This window comes from Gopherus flavomarginatus, chromosome 7, assembly GCF_025201925.1.
Source record: "Gopherus flavomarginatus isolate rGopFla2 chromosome 7, rGopFla2.mat.asm, whole genome shotgun sequence".
NCBI lineage: Eukaryota > Metazoa > Chordata > Testudines > Testudinidae > Gopherus > Gopherus flavomarginatus.
The window spans coordinates 109,616,407-109,638,042 of record NC_066623.1 but is presented as its reverse complement, the minus strand read 5'-3'; the positions used below and the strand labels follow the sequence as shown (position 1 = coordinate 109,638,042).

The window sequence follows — 21,636 nt, the reverse complement described above, 5'->3', positions numbered from 1 at the left end:
TGGCACTCCTGCAGGAGGTCCACTGGAGCCGCGGGACCGGCGACTGGCAGAGCGCCCCCCGCGGCATGCCGCCGTGCTTGGGGTGGTGAAATGTCTAGAACTGCCCCTGATTAGCAGGAGAGTTGTAAGCAAGACACGAGAAGTAATTCTTCCACTCTACTCAGTGCCACTCAACTGGAGTACTGTGTCCAGTTCTGGGCACTACAGTTTGGGAAAGAAGTGGACAAATTGGAGAAAGTTCAGAGAAGATCCACAAAAATAATTAAAGGCCTAGAAAACATGACCTACGAGGAAAGATTGAAAACATTTGGTTTGTTCAGTCTGGAGAACAGAAAACTGAGATGAGACATGATAACAGTCTTCAAGTATGCAAAAGGTTGTTATAAAATAAAAAAGAGGGTGATAAATTGTTCTCCTTATCTGCTGCGGACAGGACAAGATGTAATGGGCTTAAATTGCAGCAAGGAAGATTTAGATTAACCAGTAGGAAAAGCTTCCAAACTATAAGGTGGTTAAGCACTGGAACAAATTACCTAGCTAAGCTGTGGCATCTCCCTCATTGGAAGATTTTAAGAACAAAGTAGAGAAACCCTCTCAGGGATGGTCTAGATAATACTTAGTCCTGCCTCAGCACAGGGGACTGGACTAGATGATGTATTGAGGTCCCTTCCAGTCTTATGTTTCTATGATTCTAAGGCTATGTGATCCTGGGGCAACCAGACTGATGTTATGGATAGCTTGTGATCTGCATAGCTAGTTATTCAGATGGCTAGAAATCCCCACAACTGCATCTATGCCTGGCTACAAATTCCACACTCCCATATACACCTCTCTTGCCAATAATATCTGCCTTTGCTCCTCTTCCCCTTTAAAACCGATTGGGTTTGACCAGTTAGCTTTGGTTGAACTTTAGATAATTTAGTTATTTCTCGTGTGTGTGTGTCCGGCCACTGGCCATTTTGAAAAAAGTAAAAAAAAATCATTCAATGTTAAAAAAAAACATTTTGCTTTCACAAAACTGAAATATTTAATTTTAATTTTGATCATTTTTAATGTTTTTGATTTTACTAAAGTCAAATTAAAGACAATTTTGGAATGAAATGTCATTTCAAACCAAAATATTGAAATGTTTCATTTTGAACATTTTGAAACAAAACTTTTTGTTTGTTTGATTTGGTTTAGCCTTTTTCCCAAAATGAACAATTCATGAAATTGACCCAAATTTGCAAAACATTTTGGTGTTGCCAAATCTCCATTTTCCATAGAAAAATGTTTCAGATGAAATTTTTCCCAGGTCTCCCCAACTAACAATCCCCTGCTCTGTCTGGCTTTACTCTAACTTCCATTACACTTCTTTCCACAAAGTGGTCTGATGAGAGGAAAGCTCAAGTGGTCTCCAGTTAAGGCTCAATGAATTATGTTCATTCCCAGCACAAGTTTTTGGCTGATAAATAACAGCTTCATGCACCAGTAGCATACAGCACTTAGCCTGTTTAATCAAAGGCCACTCTCATGCATCAGTTGGCTTTGGGAAATCATGTTTATTCACTGGAGTAGTCTTGAACCATTATGCACATTTATCAGCAAACCACATTTATTTTACGTCACCAGTGCAATCACCCAGGCCTTTACAGTCAAGCAAGTGGGAAAAGGGAGATTCTGAAAAATAAGTGCCTCATCTAGAATGAATACAATGAATACAGGGATAGTCCCAGTGACTTTTAAAAGGATTTGTAGGGAAGGAAATGGAGCAGCAGGAGAAACAGAATGAAGCATTTTCTAAAGTTGTTGCTATTATTATTATTAATTCGTATTGTGGTAATGCCTAAATACCCTGACAAAGATCAAAGCCCCATTGTGCTCAGTGTTGTAAGAAAAGGTCCCAGAGCTGATGAGCTTACAGTCTAAATATACAAAAGAAAGAAAGGAAGTATCATTATCCTCAATTTACAAGTGGGATTTGAGACAAAGAGGAATTAAGTGACATGGCCAAGGTCACACAGGGAGTCTGTGGCAAAGCCATGAACTGAACCCAGAGCTTGTGAATTCTAGACTAGGGCCCTAAATACAAGACTATCCTTCACAGTCCTGCATACTCATTCTGACTCCAGGCTTTGGGCTTGCTATACATGTACATTTTCAAAAGCGCCCATACATTTTGAGGCCCAAATTGAGACATTTTAGGTTTAAAATGCTCGCCGAAGTCAGAGGAAGCTGTTGGTGTCGAGCACTGCTGAAAATCGGCCCGAAATATCAAGTTGAGGAATCAAAAATTGAGATACACTTAAATTAGAGAATACTTTGGAAAATATTGGTTGGGACTTTGATGAGCTTAAGGGCTGGTCTACACTTAAATATTAGATCTACCTAGCAATGTTGCTCAGGGTTTTGAAAAATGTGCCTTGACTCCATAGTTAGGTCAACCTATCCCCCAGTGTAGATGCAGCTAGGTCCACAAAAGAATTATCCCATCAACCCAGCTACTGCCTCTCAGATTACCTACATCATGGAAAAATCCCATTTCACTGATGTAGGAAAAGTTTACATATGCTGTTCTGTAATCTGTAGTGTAATCATGCCCTTAGTGTACCTGGTGTAAAACAGGCACGAAAATACCTACCTATCTCCAAGGAGTGCTGCAAGATCTACATTAATCTCCTATATTAATGTATGTATTAATGTATTAATACATACACCTCTACCCCGATATAACGCAGTCCTCGGGAGCCTTATAGGTGAGACCACGTTATATTGAGTTTGGTCCGGTACAGCGTACCGGTAAGAGCCGGTATGCTGTGCCAGACTGGACTGGCTTTCCCAGCGGTGATTTAAAGGGCTCAGTGCTCCTGCCGTTGCGGGGAGCACCGGGCCCTTTAAATCACCGCTGGAACTCTGGCAGCAGGGCTTGGGCGGGGATTTAAAGGGCCCAGGGCTCCACATGAATTTGGATATAACGCAGTAAAGCAGCGGGGCTCAGGTGGTGGTTTAAAGGGCCTGGGGCTCCCTGCTGCTTTACCACATTATATCCAAATTCATGTTATATCCGGTCACGTTCTATGGGAGTAGTGGTGTATATTAAAGCATGCTGGGAATCTTTCATGAAAGGGAGGTAAACACACATCTAAACCCAATATACTATCACAAAGATACAAAAGTTCCGAAGTTGCAAATTTGTGTTTTGAAACAGCAAACTTTGGTGACCACACACCAAAACTAACTAATGCATGTCAGAAATGAGACATTTTGGAACAGATTGCACTATTCGTTTACACTGAAAGGAGGAAAATTCTTGGTTACTAAATGTGTTTCCACCAGGTGTTTTGATAGATCTGTTTCACTGAACAAAACCTGCCTGGAACATACTTGTCGGTGGAAGTCTGAATATTAAACGCATCTTCCGCGGAAGGATGAATCAAGGCTAGAGGGTATCTAAAATTAAATAAAAACCTAAATTTAAGCATGGACTTATAAGGCTCTAGAGTATTTTATATTCCGGATATGAATGAAGTCTCATGTTTCCAGTACATTGTGTAGTTTTGTTTGTCAAACTGAAACCTTTGCTTGAACATCCTGTAAAAATATGCTTCTTTTATGTGCTTTATGTGCTGATTGTTAAAAAGAGGCCCAATATCCATGTGAATTTTTGTACACACACTTGTGCACTAATGTTTACGCATTTATTTGCCTAAAATGTGTGTGCAAATTGGATATTCATGCATGCTAATAGCTAGCTAGGCATTCAACTAGCCATTTTCATTCACCATTATAGCAATCACACACACAAAACTAAATGACCATAAATGTGCATTGAAATGTGTGTGCAAGTATAGCTCTGCTTTCCAAAACTCGGGCCTGTTGCGCCTGAGTTTTAAAAAGGGTACCAGGGTGATAGGCTCATAAGACATACCTAGACAGATCAATACGTGTTTAACATTAGAAGTAGGCTGGGCAGGAAACAGTTTTCCCATTCCATGGGAATTTTCAGGATATTTTCCTGTCCTGAATCAGGCCAAAGATTTGAAGTCTTGCAATTTTCGCAAACTGAAAATGCAAATAAATAAATAAATAAAATCAGATTGGGTCGATCAAAGCATATTGTTTCCATCAATTTTGAAATGTTTCATTTGAAGCTCAACCTTTTGTATTTTTTTTACAGGTTTTTTTCATCTTACATTAACAAAGTTTTAACCAAAAGTTTGTTCTGAACCAAAAAGCTGAACTCTTTTGTTTTGAAATTTTCATAATAGCTTATTTTGACAATTTCAAAACTTTTTTTTTCCTTTTTCAAAAATCTTTTGAAACTGGAAATTCATTGAAACCGATCCTTTCCAGCAAAGTTTCAATGACAGCACATTGACATTTTCTGATGAAAAAGCATTTCATCAAACAATTCCTGACCAGCTCTAATTATAAGCAGAGGTAGATATGAACAAAAAGCATATGTGCAACCAAAACTACAGTTGCCCATGCGGGGCTCATGTTTCTACTTGACATCCATCTTCTGACCCCTGGTTTCCCACACATATGTACCCCCCCCCGCCATCAATTTTTCATTCGATTACTGGAAGTAGGAAGACCAATACACCCTGACCTTGGCACCAATTGGAGGGAGCTTGAGGGTGGGGACCAAAGTTTGTGCTCTTACTCAAAATTCCACAGGCTGTGGAGCCGAGGGGCCTATGGCCAGACCATTTTTAAGCAGTGGTCCCATACCAAACCAGTACGGCTGCTGCCAGAACAGTGAGGAACATCACTTCAGCTAGTCACAACCCCACTGACATTTGACCCGGTTGCTTCTCTATACAAACAGATGGGTGGCCAGGCCAAATTTCAGTCAGAGATTTTGTCACAGGGCTGTAATGCCACTCAAATTTGCCCAACCACTCTTCTGTTTAGATGGAGGAGCAGCTGAGACAAATAGTGTTACCAGTTGAAACGAGGGAGTCTATTTCTGTACACCAGTGTGCAGAAAACTCCACTGAGAACTGGACTCCTGGAGGCACTATATCATGCACCGTGTGGGTATGAAAGAGAGGAGACTTGGAGTCCCTGCAGGAAGAGGAGGGGAGCAGGGACCAGAACATGGTCCCTGCCAGTGGGGGAGGGGGCAAGGAGCAGAATTTGCCTCCCTCCTCCCCCTCCTTTGCCCAAGAAATGTCTCCATTGTAGTAGAGTTCTAGACCTGGATCCAGATTTTACTCCTCAAGCCCAGATCTGTTTATAAATATTTCTGATGGAGGCAGAGAACTTGCCGCAGAACTCTTCCTCCTCCTCCAACAGCGAAGCTCCAGGACAATAAAATGTATTTCTACCCATCAACACTTGCGTGTAGCATTTTGCAAAGCTATAGCAGGGCAACCATTTATGAAAATCCGGGTATGGTGAACCAGGAGAGAGAACACTTCCATGCCACAACTGCATAGAGGAAGGACAGCAACAGGATAGTAAAATATTGAGAGAGAGATGTCCCTCCCATGCTTCCCCAAATCATTTGCACCTATGTTATTACAATTCACTCAGTATTTTGACTGATAGCATCTCACAAAACATGTAGCATTAGGAACCCAGACGGGAAAGCAAAAATATAAATCACTGCATTTTTTCAGGATGGAAATTCTTCATTCAGCTGAAACCATTCTCTGGAAAGCTGTCAGTTTCCTAACATAATAGTTCTTGTTAGCTTAGAATATGCTTCTCCCCCTTCCCAGCCTTCCCCCACCCACTGGCATAATGGACAGCACTGTCTTGTTGGAAGCTTCAACAATTTCTAGTTAACAGGCAAGTCTAGATTCTTCCTAAGCTGACAAACTTCAAGGAGTCTTACCGCAGCCTTGGCAATGGCAGTATCTATTTTCTAATTTTTCTAACCACCAGACTTCTTCTCTCAATGTTGTAGCTGAAGCTTTTCTGGCTAAGTGTGGACCAGGAGGGCTTTACAAGAAATTGAAATAGAGCAAACCTTGCAACCATCCGACACAGAGCGGGGTCTGGTTTCTACTCTGATCCCAAACATTGGTTCAGGTCTACAATGCTCAGCATAGCTGGGCAGTTTCTCATTACACAGCCCATCCTCCCTTTCACCCCCTTCATCTCACTCAGCTACCTCCTATCACCTTGCCACTTAGCTCTGGCTACTGGAGATACAGTCTGTCCAGATGACTCTTTCCCCTTTACCCCATGGGACACCTTGCACTGTACATATTTGGGTCCTGTGGCCCATCATTACCAGCACCCTCAATCCATTTAAGGCCTTCATGGGGGCAGAATGCACGTTATGCAGCAGGCCAGGAACCCCGCCCCCAAACCCTAGATCTACTGGGTATTTTTCTCATAATCTCTAATGAAGCTCCTCATGAACCATTGGAAAATCCTTAACATGTCCTAAGGTATTATAGTTACATTGGCCATGGATAAGTAAGTATCTACCTAGACAGTCAGTATGGCACTCTAGGGATTATGGGATGTTATATGTTGTTGGCACAGTACAGCCAAAGACTGAGCTGATGAGTGTAGAATGGAAGGGAGGGTATCACTCCTTTCTGCTCCCACATCAAACATGGGCTTTCAGCTGGTAACTCACCCACCCTAAAGCCACAAGACAAGATTTGTCACATGCACCAAGGTGTAAGCAGTGCAACCTAGGGATTGGAGCAGGAGTCTGACCCAGTGGTCAAAGCAAAAATTGAAGGATGAAGCCAGAGTTGTGGTCAGAAGACAAGCCAGTGGTTGGAGTTCGAAGTTCGGAGTTGGAGCAGGAGTTCAGAGGCAGACAGGGATTAGGGCTGGATACTGTCTGGCTGTGATGATTCCTCTACTTTTGTGTTAATGAGCTCTTCTGTCTGAGCTTCTGCTAACATGGTCTCTGCTTTCCGTGATAGCTGTCATGCCTCTTGTACCTGTGCTTTCACCAGCTGGATATGATTGCGAGCTGTCACTGAAGCTTGATGTGCACCTGATTGATATGCAGCTTTCGCTGCCATCTCTGAAAGATGTAAAAAAGTCATCCAACTGGATTCTAATTTCAGGAATTCTTGCTGCTTTGGAGTCATCACAACTCTTGCTCCTATGATCACTTGCCATACTGCATCCACTTCTTTGGAATTAATTTTCCTGAGAAGATCTGTATATTGCCAGTAGAAACATACAAGTGTTTGACGCACTTTTGTATACTCAATTAATACATACATTTTTTGAGAACAAGTACTGTCTATTACCAGCGAAACTGCCTTTCTAATCAAGACTTCATGACTGAGAGAAGTGGGCTCATGTTTTCCAATCGTTCTGTTCTCTTCTACTCAGATACTGTAATGGCTTCTCTGAAGGGCCCACATTTTAGGAAGTAGTTCACTGAAACAGCTTTTCCTGTACAATAAGGACTGCACACAAGGCTACTCCAAAACCCACTCCTGCCACTTTATTCCATGGGCCACTCAGTCCTGAGAAACAGCATCTCCTAGCATTAGCTAGAACAGGAAAACCTTGTCTGAGGAGGGCGCACCAGCCCCGGAGCCACCAGCCACACATGTACAGCAGACGCTATCTCCTTGGGACCAGTGCTGGAGTGAAGCAGGCAAGGAGAGGGAGCAAGGCCTGGACAAGATGGGGTCTGGGACAGCTGCCCCTGTGGAATGCATTGTCCAGCCACTGTGCTGCTGTGGCTCCAGGGCTTAAATGGTGGTCTGTTGGCTCTTCGGACCAATCAGGGAGGACAGTCACTAAGTGTGGGTCTATTGGGCCCAGCCCAGGTTATTGGGTTGCTAGGCAGCCATGCCCAGAGGCAGCTGAGTTGCTGACAATATTAGCCAATAGCACAGTCTGATAACCCTGGGGCAGGAAACCTCCAGACACCAAATGGGGATAAGAATAGAAACCAAGCAATCACTCCCAAGCCCTTGGAAACAATAAAGGTTTCCTGGACTCTGTGCAAGCAGGTTGGTTGGTTGGGAGTGGTGAGGGAAGGTTATGTGAGCGCCCTAGGCTGGAAAGTGGATACTAGGTTCTCCTTGAATATTAAAATTTACAGGATACAGCCCTGCCAGCAGAGTTAGAACAGCTGGTCCAGCACTTGCCCAGCAAACATACCTTGTAGGTCCTTGATTGCGCCTCTGTATTGCAAAAACAATTTGGCACAATGATTAGCCCTTTGCTTCAGCACTACAGCTGGACAGAAAGTGGTTTTCCCATCCTTCGAGTGTTAGAGATTTTTAGTTTTTTCCTGTCCCAAACTGGAACAAACATTTGAAATCTCCCAAATTGTCATGAACCAATAATTAACACACACACACACACACACACACACACACACACACACACACACACACACACACACCTCAGACCTGGTTAATCAGAACGTTTTGTTTTGAAAATTTTGAAAATATTTCATTTTGATTTTGACATTTTTTCTAACCTTTGTTGTTGCGGTTAGTAGAAATAAACAAAATTTCAAACTGAAAAGGGTGTTTTGAACCTGAAAACAAACCTTTTCATTTTGAAAATGTCGAACATTTTGACAATTTGTAACCATTGTTGTCCATTTTTCTTTTCAAATCGGGTGATGCATCCAAGCGGATACTTTCCCACAAACAGTTTGTGTTTCAGTTTTCAGTATTTTCTAAAGTTAAAAAAATGTTTAGTTGGAAAAGTCCAGAGCAGCTCTGTCCAGCACAATAAGAAATCAGAGTTCTTGAGGCAATAATAAGAATATGTATGTTGTACTTTTCATCCACAAAATATCATAGTGCTCCTGTGAGATAGGCAAAGGGTTTTTTTAATTCATTTTACAGATGGGTTAGTGGAGACTCACATAGATTGATCTGAGACCTATTCAGTAGCAGCGCCAAGACTAAAAAGCAAGAGTTGCCTGCTCTAACTACTTAGATGCACTCCTTCCCAAGATACTATTAAGCTGCAGTTTAAGACCACTGAATTAAGATTGCTCTAATGCATTTCAAACATTTAATAACAAATATTGTCATTAATTACACCTGCCATCCCATAGCAAGGCATGTAAGCCAAAACTAAAATGCAGAATGAAGAGGACAATCTACTTGCCACTTACAGGGAACTGCAGCTGGATTTCCTATATGACAGTACTATACACTTTACTGTGGAGTGAATGCTCTCTAGTGGTTAGAGCAGGGGATTGGGAAATTGGGATTCCGGGGTTTTACTACCTCTCACACTGACAGTGGACAAGTCACTTGTTCCCTCAGTGCCTCAGTTTCTCTGTAGATGAATGGGTACAATAATACCTATTTCACATGGAGGTAGGATTAGTTAATGCTTTTTTTTTTTTTTTTTTTTTTTGCTTCAGCAGTCATACTCTTGGAGGGTTTTTTTGTTTTTGTTTTGCTCAGGGCGGCAAAAAACTTAGAGCCGGCCCTGTACAAAGTATTTAGAAGAAAGGTCCTATGTGTCAAGGCAATGCATTATTGCTGAATTTAATTTTGTGAATGTGAAAGAACAGTTGATGGAAAAAGGAGAAAACATTGGAAAACACTTTCCAGATCATCTCTCTCTTTGTTTTAGCCCCCAGACTCTGCTCCTCTAGTCGATTGCTGCTTATCTTTACCTAGGGCACCCCGGATTTTTATGTGATTAAAATTTCTTTGACAATTGCTGAGGATTTACAATGTGAAATGTTTCAATTTTCCTTATATTATGTCTTGGCATCAAAGAATCCGCACTCGGGTCCTAAGTACTGGGTAAAGATGATTTCTAAAGGGAGACAAATGAATCAAGACCCTGACACCCATCCTTTTTTCATATACATCTGGTTATTATTGAACTGAGGCTTTCATGTTTTAATGATAAATTGTCTTTTCCCGCTGTAACAATGTCCCCAGACGGCCTGTCTAGGCTGAAATGTCTTCTAAGAGCATCTGCTTTTGATCTATGGAGGTTTTAAATCTTTGGATCTAATCTCCACACTGACTGACTTGAAAGTCGATTTCCACAAAAGTAGAGTGTTAAAACTTGTAGAAACCCCTTAGAATGGATCATTTGAAATTATTTAAGAGACTATGTTGACAATTATATTCAATATGTCTTTATGATCATTTTTCTGCTAATATATATAATATAGTCTTATATTTTACATCTGTCTCCATATTAGAAATAAAGAGAGAGTGAGAGAGAAAGAGACAGATTTCTTGCAACAAATGCCACAGTGGTATTTCAAAGTAATCTGCATATGTTGTGGCTTAATACTCTAATAAAGGAGGCCTGGAATCTTTCCAGAGCACAATATTTATGCCCTGTGTATCAATTAAGATAATTGCCAATTAAATGATATTTCAATTAAAGTAAAGTGACTTATAAAAGATTTCTACTTGCTATTAACTTGTTTATGTGCGCAAATTGGAAGTGAAGTTATATGGGATTTTCTTTAGATGCTCAATGTGGTTCACATTCAGTATATAACCAACACCACTACCTTAGGCTCACCAGTACATTACTAAGGCCTGGTTTACCTGGGCAGGGGGGGTTGTCTAGCTAAGTTATGCAACTTCAGCTACGTGAATAACGTAGCTGAAGTCAATGTACTTAGATCAACTTACCATGATGTCTTCACCGCAGTAAGTTGAAGGCTGATGCTCTCCTGTCGACTCTGCCTGCACCTCTAGCCCTGGTGGAGTACAGGAGTCGATGGGAGTATACTCACTCGATTTATTGCATCTAGACTAGACACAATAAATCAACCTCTGCTGGATCGATCGCTGCCCGTTGATCCAGCGCGTAATGTAGACATGCCCTAAGCTGCAGCTTAGTGGGGTTTCTAATGACTGAGAAGGTATACTGAGCTCAGTCAAGAGGAATCGTTCACTTGGCTATTAGTAGAATATGTGGAACAGATAGGCCAGACTCTGCTTGCAGCATAAATGGGAATAGAAGTTGGCCAATATGTGTGTTGTATTTCTGTGGCTAAAAAGGAAAACCATATTGGTCAAATGAAAGAGAACCTGGAAATCCTGCAACATATGATGAAAATCTTCAATGTGCTAGTTTGTCTGCTAAACCCACTGCAGCGCACTGCTACATTTTATGTACCGTATTAATGTCAGTGATAGAGACATCTTGAAGGGTTCGAAGTTTAGATTTTGGTTGGATAAGAATTAAAGGTAGGATAAAGCAGGGCACTTTGAGCAGAACATCTCTTTCCCACAAACAGCGGTGGTTTGAATATAATGGAACCCAGATTAAAACTATCCCTCTTGGGGTTTGAAAACCCAAGGCCCAACACTAATTTTTCTGAGACTGATTCTCTCAGAAGATTTCCAGTGCTCCCAGCTTCTGGTTGGACCACAGACACCAGGGATCAGCCCATTCCATGATATTTCAGCACTGCTGCTCTTACCATGTCCAAACCCAGAAGCAGAGGTCAGAGATGAGGGGGAAGTAAAAACTCACTGGTGAAAACAAAAATTAATCAAATATTTCAGAATTGTCAAAAATGGCTTTGGGTTTGGGTCCAAATACGAGGAAATATTAAGAGAGGTGGAATTATTTTCTCTACCCATCCCTCATTAACAAAGTGCTTCAAAACACTGCATGCCAATACATACTGATGGCTTTTTGAACCTCATAATGAAAACATACTCTATTTTTTTTTTTAGATTATAATAAAACTTGGCAGATAAAACAAATGAGTGGGCTGGAAATTTACAAGAAACCCTAATATGATAGGAGACTCATTGGTGTTAGGAAACACGTGGTTTAGGGAGATTAGTTTATCACATATTTTCCATCTCTCTTGCAAGTTCGTTGTCAAATGATAGGATCCAGTCTGGAACTGATGTTAACTAACTTCTAATTAAAATGTGTTTTGCTAAGTAGATTATTTGTAGAACATTTTAGAAAAAGAAGGAAAATGGTCAAAAAGGGTTCTCTCTCTTTTATTGTTTTCAGGTGGTGTGGATTTCTGAGTTTATAAGTGAGTTCCCAGCTTTGATATTATGGCTGAATTCAGAATCCTGTCTTCCGATTGTACAAACTGCCCCTGCCAGAGCTTTCTGTGGGCTGCCAAGTGGTTTGTACCAGGACTGGTCCAGTAAGAGGCACTGAAGGAAGCTCATCCATGTGAAGAAATTCAAGCTGTCCCTGAAAATGCCCCCCAAAAGCTCCATTTCCTGACTAAGCAAAAAGCTAATTTGAGGGTGGGGTTGTCTCGTTTTCACCTCATATATTTTCCCTGAAAATGTTTGCAGGTGGCCAAACTAACAGTTTCATACTGCTCTGCTAACGCAAGTGCAGTGCCTCCGTCCTGCAGCGGAACAAGGACATTCTTCTTCATATAATCTGAGAGCAACAACCCGAAGCTACTCCTAGCAGAAACCCGGACTGTTTATAGGAAGTTAATTCAACTATTTTGCAGCTTTCACCGACTCAGGAGTGAGCCTCAGTGGTGCCTTCAACCAGGTACACCATCTCTGAAGCATCTGTGTCCCCATGGGGACATTCTGTTATATTACATCACAGCAGAAGCCACAGTGGATGAAGTCCATCCCCATATTATACTAGCCACATAAATAGACAGACTAATGGGGAGTAGAGGGGAAGGAGGAAGACTCCTCCTAGCACTGAGGATGAGGCACTCTCCTCCCTGAACAAAACCATGGCGATCAGGGAGGAAGGGCCCTTGGAGAACTGCTTTTGGTGTGGTGGGAGGGGGGATCAGAGCCTTCCTCATTCTACCAGGTATGTTTATATCATGCTTTGAAGCAATCCCTGCCATACAGTCAGACTGCAGCCATCTTTCATGCCCACAGCCTTATCTGGAATAATCCTCCCAGTCAGAGTGGAGAACGAGCAATTGGACCGAGCTTAGGGCATGGTGAGTGGTGTGCTGGATGTATTTGCACTGGCTTGTCCTCCTCCAAGAACCTCTACAGGTCAACACACAACAAGCATCCACAGCCTTCTGCATCTGGCCCAGCAGGGATATTGTCTGTTGGAATGGGTCAAAGTCAGCGTGCAAACATTTAATCCATAAAAGTGAGACAGCAAGCCAGCCAGCTATCCCTGATGACAGTTATCCCTATACACGCCAGTATCCCTGTGTAGATTCCCCGACTCTTCTGTTGAGTGCAGTTACACATTGAGCTGCTAATGCACACGGGTTTCTCCTTAAGCTTGAAAGCACAAGAGGTTAAACAGATTTTGATATAAGAGCCTGCAAGGAACACTCTATTTAAAAAGACTATGCATCACTGGCTGCAACTGAAAGGATGATGAGTGGTAGGAGGAGATGAAAGGTGGTTCAGACATGGGTATGATGACAACAGTAAAGGGAAATTAAATACACTGCAGGGAAATGGAAGTCATAATCATCTTGGGTTTGCAGCTCATGAACAGTGAAAGGCTTATGTGATGAAACAGCAGGTAGAAGTGCCCTGAGACTCAAGTTTTAGGGCCCCAAGGGTTTCAATTTGACATTCAAGCCTTTTAAAGTTTTATGAGGGCATCCAGGAACTCCTTCTGCTCAGCCCCCTCAGCCATGTGCTGTGCTTTTTGATTTACACGTCCTACTAAATGTACAATAAATTCCAGGAAATCATACAGAAACTGTGGTAAGGTCATAATTAAAAACGTTAGTGCCGTTTTAAATCTCTGTTAATGCCCAGTCTAAATGCAAAGGAGCAAGAACATCAGCTGGTGTAAATTGGCATAGCTCGACTGAAGTCAATAGTGCTTGGCTAATTTACATCGTCTGGCAGGGTGTGATATTCCCATTTAAAACAGACACACTGTGTCATGCATGGGGGCAGACATTTAAATTCAGCCGAAGCTTGCGAATTCACACATTGCTAATCCACAAACCTGAGCATCTCCTCTCCCAAAATATGGCGCAGTGATTTTTCTCCACTTCCCAGCAAATATTCAAGAGCAGACAGTCGTAGCAAGGTCTCTCATTGCTAAGTCAAATCCTGAAGTCCATTCTCAGGCAAAATCCCTATTGATACATCTGCAAAGACTCTCCTGTTAGATGCTGCCTGAAGAGAGCTATTTGGAGTGCATAACAGCTCCTCTACTGAACCAACAGATCCTATACTTATGTACCAATCGATGGCCTTATGTTAACTATCTACCTATTTACTAATGCTGCTTTTATTAGCTAGACTTCTTGTAACATCTCCCAGTCTTTAGTAGTTCTTTACAAACAATGACTAAAAAGTCTCTTCCCTCCCGTCCCCCACTTACAACATAAGAACGGCCACACTGGGTCCAATGGTCCATCTATACCAGTATCCTGTCTTCTGACTGTGGCCAATGCCAGGTGTTTCAGAGGGAATGAACTTTCCCTTATGGTATTAATTAGAAAATAGGATATGTTAACATTTTAAAAAGTGGTCACTGCCTTTGGGTTGAGGAGGTCAACTTGAGAAATTTAACGTGTCTCAAACTGGGTACCCAAAGTCAGTAGCCGATTTTGAAAATGTTGGTCCTAGGCTTAAAAAAAAAATGGTATGCCATGATCCTGTTCATCAAGAAAAAAATTGAGGAGATTTTCTAATGCACAAAGGGCAGGTAGGTGCCAATTCCCATTGAATGTGGTGACATTTGTATATCTAGGGAAGTTGACACTGATCTGTAACTGAATCCTGACCAGCATGGTCCTCCAGCAGTTGTGATTAGGATCAGAAAATCTGCATTTGGGGGAACAAGAAAGAAATATTTTGGGGGAGTGGAAATTTATTTAAAAATGGGGTTATTTGAAATCATCAAAGAGATGGATGAGAAGGCAGAGGATAAGTGCAGTGGTCAAAGGTGTATGATAAATTACCCCATGTCTCTAAAATTGATCTCAGAGTTCCGCCACTGATTACATGAGTATCACCTAACATTATCTCTTCACACTGAAATTTCCCATGGAGTGTGTCAGCATGGTCAACCTTAAAGCTAGCATTTCCCAACTTTTAAGTGCTTGACATTGCACCCTTAACATTCTTTTAATGAAGAGTTTTCTTTTTGTTTTGTTCGGTATGTTATATAACATACAGCATAGTCAGTGCTGTACAAAACAAATTGCAGACTAGGGTTCTGCTCACAGTCCAAAAGCCCAGTTCTTGCTCATATGGATAGTCATCCTTTAGATGAGTAATCCCACTACTTGCAATAGCCTTTGTGGTTGCTAAATCCCCCCTCTGCCGTGAACAGTTCTGCAGCATGCATAGGATTAGCAGTTCCTTTGCAGATACATGACATCTTGTCATCAATCAATCCATCAGGGATATCCCTGCCAGCTCTCCTGCCTCTTCAGTTCAACCCTCTCATGGAATATCAGATTTGCCCTTAGCAATACGTTCATTAACATAGAATCATAGAATCGAAGGACTGGAAGAGACTTTGAGAGGTCATCTAGTCCAGTCTCCTGTGCTGAATCAGGAGTAAATATTATCTAGACCATCCCTGACAGGTTTTTGTCTAATCCGCTCTTAAAAATCTCCAATGAATGGAGATTCCACAACCTCCCTGGGCAATTTATTTCAGTGCTTAACCAACCTAACAGGAAGTTGTTCCTAATGCCCAACCTAAACCAACCTTGCTGCAATTTAAGCCCATTGTTTCTTGTCCTATCCTCAGAAGTTAAGGAGAATAATTTTTCTCCCTCTTCCTTGTAACACTGTTTTATGTACTTGAAGACTGTTATGTCCCCTCTCAGTTGTCTCTCTTCCATATTAAACAAACCTATTTTTTTCAATCTTCCCTCATAGGTGATGTTTTCTAGACCTTTAATCATTTTTGTTGCTCTTCTCTGGGATTTCTCAAGTTTGTCCATATCTTTCCTGAAATGTGGAGCCCAGAAGTGGACCCAATACTCCAGTTGAGGCCTAATCAGCACAGAGTAGAGTAGAAAAATTACTGCTTGTGTCTCGCTTACAACACTCTTGCTGATACATCCCAGAATATTTGCTTTTTTGCAACAGTGTTACACTGTTGACTCATTTTTAGCTTGTGATCCACTATGACTCCAGGTCCCATTATGCAATACTCCTTCCTAGGCAGTCATTTCCAATTTTGGATGTGTGTAATTGATTGTTCCTCCCTAAGTGGAGTACTTTGCATTTGTTCTTATTGAATTTCATCCTATTTACTTCAGACCATTTTTCCCGTTTGTCCAGATCATTTTGAATTTTAATCCTATCCTCCAAAGCACTTGCAACCCTCCCAACTTGGTATCAGCCATAAACTTTATAAGTGTCCTCTCTTTGCCATTATCTAACTCATCGATGAATATTTTTAATAGAACTGGACCCAGAACTGATCCCTGGTTCCCCACTCAATATTCCCTTCCAGCTTGACTGTAAACCAATGACAACTACTCTTTAGGAACAGATTTCCAACCACTTATGCACCCACCTTATAGTAGCTCCATCTAGGTTGTATTTCCCTACTTTGTTTATGAGAAGGTCATGCAACACAATATCAAAAGCCTTACTATGATCAAAATATACTACATCTACCACTTCCCCTCATCCACCAGGCTTGTTACCCTGTCAAGGAAAACTATTAGGTTGGTTTGACACAATTTGTTCTTGACAAATCCATGCTGATTGTAACTTATCACCTTTTTATCCTTAGGTGTCTGCAAACTGATTGCTTGATTATTTGTTCCATTATCTTTAGAATAATAGAATCAGAGACATGTAGGGTTGTAAAGGACTTTGAGACGTCAAGTCTAGCCCCTGTGCTGAAGCTGGATCAAGTAAACCTAAACTATCCCTGACAGGTGTTTGTCCAACCTGTTCTTAAAAACCTCCAATGACTGAGATTCCACAACTTCCCTTAGAAGTCTATTCAAGAATTTAACTACCCCTATCTAACCTCAATCTTCCTTGCTGAAGATTAATCCCATTTCTTCTCATCCTTCCTTCAGCGGACATGGAGAGCAAATGTCCCCCATCCTCTTTTTATCAGCCCTTAACATATTTGAAGACCATCAGATCCCCTCTCAGTCTTCTTTTCTCAAGACTAAACATGACCAGGTTTGTTTTTTTTAACCTTTCTTCAGGTTAGCTAAACCTTTTATCATTTTTGTTGCTTTCTCTGGACTCTCTCCAATGTGTCCACATTTTCCTAAAGTGTGATGTGCAGAATTGGACACAGTACCCTAGCTGAGGCCTCACCAGAGCAGAACAATTACCTCACATGTCTAACATATGACACTCCTGTTAATACATCCTGGAATGATATTATCCTTTTTGGCAACTGCATCACATTCTCTGCAGCTTGAGGTCTTCAAACCACAATTTGAAGACTTCAATAACTCGGACATAGGTTAGGGGTTTGTTATAGAATTGGATGGGTAGGGTTCTGTGGCCTGCTTTGTGCAGGAGGTCAGACTAGATGATCACATTGGTCCCTTCTGACCCTAAAGTCTGTTGTTGGTTCATATTCAAGTTGTGATCCTCTGTAACCCTCAGACCCTTTTCAGTTATACTACCCCCTTGCCAATTATTCCCCAGTTTGTACTTGTGCATTCGATTTTTCTCTTTGTTCTCCTTTTTAAAGACAGGTGCTATGTTTACCCTTTTCCCATACTCTGGAACTTCACCCATCCTTCAGGAGTTCTCAAAGATAATTGCTGATGGTTCCAAGGTTGCTTCAGCTAACTCCTTAAGTACCCTAGGGTGAATTTCATCAGGCCCTGACAACTTGAATACATCCAACTTATCTAAATATTCTTTAATCTTTATTTCCCTGTTGCGATTTGCATTCCTTCTCTCTTGTTGTTAATACTAATTGCATTGACTATCTCAGGGATCAGCAACCTTTGGCCAGCTTCCCATAGTTCCCAGCACATCCCTCTGCCCGCGCCGCTTCCCACAGCCCCCATTGGCCTGGAGCAGCGAACCGAGGCCAGTGGGAGCTATGATCAGCTGAACCTGCAGATGCGGCAGGTAAACAAACTGGCCTGGCCTGCCAGGGTGCTTCCCCAAGCAAGCTGCAGGCCAAAGGTTGTCGATCCCTGGACTATCTGGACACCATTATATTTTAAGTGAAGCCTGAGAAAAATAGGCATTAGAAACATCAGCCTTCTTGATGTCATCAGGTATTAGCTCTCCTTCCCTGCTAAGTAGAGGACCTGCACTTTTCTTTGTCTTTCTCTTCCTCCTGGTCTATTTATAGAACCCCTTCTTATTGCCTTGTGTGTCTCTTGGTAGGTGTAACTCATTTTTTGTGTTAGCTTTTCTGACTTTGTCCCATATGCTTCTGCTATTATTTTGCACTCCTCCTCAGCAATCCATCCATGTTTCCATTTTTTGTGGGTTTCCTTTTTGATTTCCAGGTAATTAAAGAGCCCCTGACAGATCCATATTGGCATCTTGCTATTCTTCCTATCTTTCCTTTGGCTTGGGATAGTTTGCAATTGTGCCTTTAAGATTGCCTCCTTGAGAACCTGCCAGCTTTCCTGAACTCCATTAGCCCTTACATTTTCTTCCCATGGGACCTTACCTACTAGTTCTGTTAAACTCTGAGTGCGTTGAAGTCTGCTTTTTTGAAGTCCATTGTCCTTATTCTGCTCCTTTCACTCTTTCCTTTTCTTAGAAACATGAAATCTATTATTCCGTGATCACTTTCGCCCAAATTTCCTTTCACCTTCAGATTTGCTACCTATTCCTCCCTGTTGGTCAGAATCAAGTCTAAAATGGCTGTTCCCCAGGTTATTTCCTCCACATTTTGAAACAAAAAGTTGTCTCCAATCAGGGCAGGCTCTAGCCATTTCGCCGCCCCAAGCACAGCAGCACGCTGCGGGGGGCACTCTGCCGCCCGCCAGTCCCGCAGCTCCGGTGGACCTCTAGCAGGCATCCCTGTGGAGGGTCCGCTGGTCCCACGGCTCCGGTGAAGCATCCGCAGGCATGCCTGTGGGAGGTCCACCAGAACTGCCTGCTGCCCTCCGGGCAATCGGCTGAGTGCCCCCCGCAGCATGCCGCCCCAAGCACGCGCTTGGCGCGCTGGGGCCTGGAGCCGGCCCTGTCTCCAATACATTCCAAGAATTTATTGGAAATCTTGTGTTTTGCCATATTACTTTTCCAATGGATGGCTGGGTAGTTAAAGTCCCCCATTACAGCCAGGTCTTGTGTTTTGGATATTTCTGTTATTTATTCTAGAAATGCCTCATCTACCTTCTCTTCCTGATTTGGTCTATATTAGATCCCCACCATGACATGACCCCTATGTTTTACCCCTTTATTTTTACCCAGAGACTTTCAACTGGTCTGCCTCTCTCCTTCTTCTGGATCTCAGAACAAGTGTTTATATTTTTCATGTATAATGCAACACCTCCTCCTTTTTTAATGTGCTCATACTTGAATAAACTGTACCCCTCTATACCAAAGTTCCAGTCATGAGACGTATCCCATCAACTCTCTTTGAGATCAATTAAGTCACAATTCCAGTTATGTACTAATACTTCCAGTTCTTCCTGTTTATTCCACATACTCCTGGCCTTTGTGTATAGACCTTTAAAATGTTTGCAGTGTTGTTGTAGCCGTGTTGGTCCCAGGAAATTAGAGTGACATGGTAGGTGAGGTAATATGTTTTACTGGACCATCTTCTGTAGGTCCAAGAAAAATATTTCACCCACCTTGTCTCTCTAATTTAAGATGTTGAGCAGATTCCCCCACTGATTTCCCTCTTGTTGCTCCTCAGACCCAACTATAATTTTCCTTGTCGTCCACAATATCTAGACTTCTGTTAAGGTCACCTTTTTTTTATGCTTACCTGGGGGCTTTTGTCATCTGCCTCTTGGAATCTACTTTAAGACCAAACACTTAAACAGGAGTGCTGGGAGAAAGTCATCCGGTAACAAGGGCCATGGTTCTGTTCTTCAAAGCAGGAGCCAAGTCCTTCTTTGGTATTATACACAGCCCTTTCTTGGTGGTATTTTTCTTATTCATGCACATCTGATTGCGACATGTGGCTAGTTTCTGAAATTAACAAAATATTTCCCTATTTTATTTACGTCATGGTTTGTTTGAGCTGCAGCACACTTAAGCCTAATAAATGACAACTCAGAAGCAGCAATGAACCTTCCAAATTAAAGAAAACAGCCTCTCTCCCCCCACCAGTTTCCATCATTTCATACTGAATGGCTGCGGTGTTGTTTTATTCTGGTTTTCATGATCCTATTCTCTCATGATCTGGCCCAGGGTATAGACAGACAGACACTGGAGCATCTGAAAGAGATTACTGCAGTCTGTTGCTCTACGGCAGGCTCCAGATCATTGACACACAGAAAGAAAAAAAGAGCTGAAAGGATATACCACTCTTTAATCACTAGAGAATTTGCAGGCCAGCATATTCAGACCAAATGGTGTCAAAGGATGATATTCACTCTCCTATTGACTCACCCCCAGACCATCTTAGTGCTGTCTACAAACTAAATTCACACTAGCTGAAGCCAATTACTTTCATTATTAATTATTATTAATACCTAATTCTTATATAGCACTTTCCATCAGTAGATCTCAAAGCATTTTCTAAAGGAGGTTGGTACAATTATCTCTGTCTTACATATGGGGAAACTGAGGCACTGGGGTGAAGTTACTTGCCCAAGGTCACCCAAGAAGGTAGTGATAGAGCTGGTAATCAAACCCATATGTTCTGAGGTGCCAGACCTACTTAAGTGGTTTGAAAATTCCACTAGGTGACTATTCGAATTTTTAGGCACATAAATGTCATTGAAAATCTGGCCCTTTGGCACCCAGTGCCTATTGAATGAATTAGGTACCTAACTCACTGAGACACCTTTGGAACATATCACCTAAGGAATGGAGGTCTCATAGGTATTCTCTAAAGGCCCAATCCTACTCCTATTGAAATCTTTACCAAAACTCTCATTGATTTGGCCGGGAGCATCAGACACCAGAGCCTGATGGTTTAAATGTGACTTTATGTCAGGAGCTCCACAAAACTATAATCATAAGAATTATACACTCATAAATGATCACACTTAGTCCTTTTTAGAGCATTTTCCAGCAGCACACAGGCTCAGAATGGCATGGCCTGATTATCCTGCTTCCCCTCGCTTACTCATTGGCCTTCTCATGCCCCAGTATGCAAGAGTTCATGTTTCAAAAGGATCAGGGCCTAGCCTATCACCACTAAAGTCAATGAAAACATTGCCATTGATTTCAGTGAGAGCAGGAGCATGGTTTGACCTGTTGGTCCCACCAAAGGTAGCCCATATGCAAAAAGCAATGTGACCAATCTCACAAGATGCTCAGCATTCCCTTATGGGGAGCTCCCTGCATTCCCGTTGAAATCAAGGGTACCTGGCATGGTCAACTCATTAGTTCCTGGGAGGTCAGCACTGCACAGTTATCATAAAATGTAAAATGAAAGATCCTGCTGTTATTTATATTTCAGTACACACTAGGCCCCATTCACAACAATGGGTTTCTCACTTTCTAGGCACTACACAAGCATTATAGAAAGAGATACTCACCCCAAATTTATGGCACTGATTACAACCATGGGACTCTGCAGGGACTTACACAAAGAGAGCTCATTGCAGAACTGGGCCTAGTTTAACACTGACTGTGGCAAAGTTAGCTATAGATTCAATTCTGGGCCAGTGCTGTGTTTAAAGTCTAATATCGCAGAACAACCCAGGGCTTGGAGCAGCAGCTT

General features: G+C 41.9%; 1 protein-coding gene and 1 pseudogene across 2 annotated transcripts in view; both read right to left on the bottom strand.

Annotated features, from left to right (window-relative positions):
• Nucleotides 1-21,636, bottom strand: part of TRABD2B (TraB domain containing 2B) — a 396,077-nt gene that overhangs the window by 288,788 nt on the left and 85,653 nt on the right. The gene's annotated exons all lie outside the window — the stretch shown is intronic.
• Nucleotides 6,777-7,524, bottom strand: LOC127055203 (diablo IAP-binding mitochondrial protein-like; annotated as a pseudogene).